Source organism: Chrysochloris asiatica, unplaced genomic scaffold, assembly GCF_000296735.1.
Source record: "Chrysochloris asiatica unplaced genomic scaffold, ChrAsi1.0 scaffold00246, whole genome shotgun sequence".
Taxonomy (NCBI): Eukaryota; Metazoa; Chordata; class Mammalia; order Afrosoricida; family Chrysochloridae; genus Chrysochloris; species Chrysochloris asiatica.
The window spans coordinates 3,875,908-3,877,240 of record NW_006408764.1 but is presented as its reverse complement, the minus strand read 5'-3'; the positions used below and the strand labels follow the sequence as shown (position 1 = coordinate 3,877,240).

General features: G+C 42.6%; 1 pseudogene; it reads left to right on the top strand.

Annotated features, from left to right (window-relative positions):
- Positions 1-821, top strand: part of LOC102813373 — an 18,231-nt pseudogene extending 17,410 nt beyond the window's left edge.
- The last annotated feature ends 512 nt before the right edge of the window (positions 822-1,333 follow it).

Below are 1,333 nucleotides of genomic sequence, written 5' to 3'. Positions count from 1 at the left end.
CATACTGTTGAGCCTGAGAAATGCCAGTGGTCTGACGGCAGCAGATATTGCACAAACCCAGGGTTTTCAAGAATGTACCCAGTTTCTCTTGAACCTCCAGAATTGTCATCTGAACTGTTTCTATAATAATGGCAACTTAAATGGGGTTCATCAGAATATATTTCCTAATCATATTAGTATGGGAACAAATCGAAAGAGATCCTTGGAAGATTCTGAATCCACTGGAGTAAAGAAAGCTAGGACTGAAGCTCAGAGCTTGGAAGGTTTCATGTCACTAGCGAACAGTGAAGCAGAATATGATGCTGACAAAATGCATGTTGATAGAGAGTTTGCTGTCGTAACATGTGAAAAACAATAGCTCCATATCCAATACATTGACAAATGGATGTGTCATCAATGGACATTTGGACTTCCCCACCACGACACAGCTCAATGGGATGGAAAACGGGAATAATGACCAGTGCTTAACAGCATCTAATGGAGTTAGCAATGGACTGGCTCCAGGACAGTCCTTCATGAGTAGCCAGGGCTCTTCTCCTGTTAGTAGCACTGAGGAGCCAGAGAGGACTCTGAACTCAAATCCCAATCTGTGTGGGCCTCTGCACCTCAACAGAAGTCCAAGCAGCTGCATGGTGAATAGACCTTCCTGGGTGGACGATATTGGGGAGAACTTGCATTATGGACATTACCACAGGTTTGGGGACACTGCTGAAAGCATCCCTGAATTTAAAAGTATTATAGAGCATTCCAACTCTGGAAAAGTAGAAGAAAGGTATGACAATGGTGTTTGGGGTACAGTGCACCTCTACCATGGCTCTTAAAATTTCTGGCCAGGTGTTAATTTGAAATGCATTCACTTTTCATGTGAACCAAGTCAAACTATTAATGTAGCATTAACTTGAAGGAATGCCACGACTTGTACTTTTTTTTTGTACTCCAGCTCACTGAAGAAAGGAACTTTTATTTAACCAGTTTTCTATTAGTCCTAGTTTGTGCATGAATAGGGCTTACTGAGTGCATAGGCAACGGGATGTCAGTTCGTTATAAGATGCACTTTTGGAATTTCAATTTTCTGTCACCGCTCATTATTTTGATTTAATACTGTGACCAGAAATGTTCATATTTTCTTTTGTCAAGTGAAATGACATCTGATGCAGATGAGTTGTTGTTGTCAAGTGCCATCGAGTCGGAAGCGACTCATAGCGACCCCATGCACAGCAGAACGAAATAATGTCCGATCCTGGGCCAACCTCACTACTGCTGCCACACTCGACGCCATCAATGATGCCACCTGGCCAATCCATCTTGTTAGGGGTCTTCCTCTTTTTCTCTG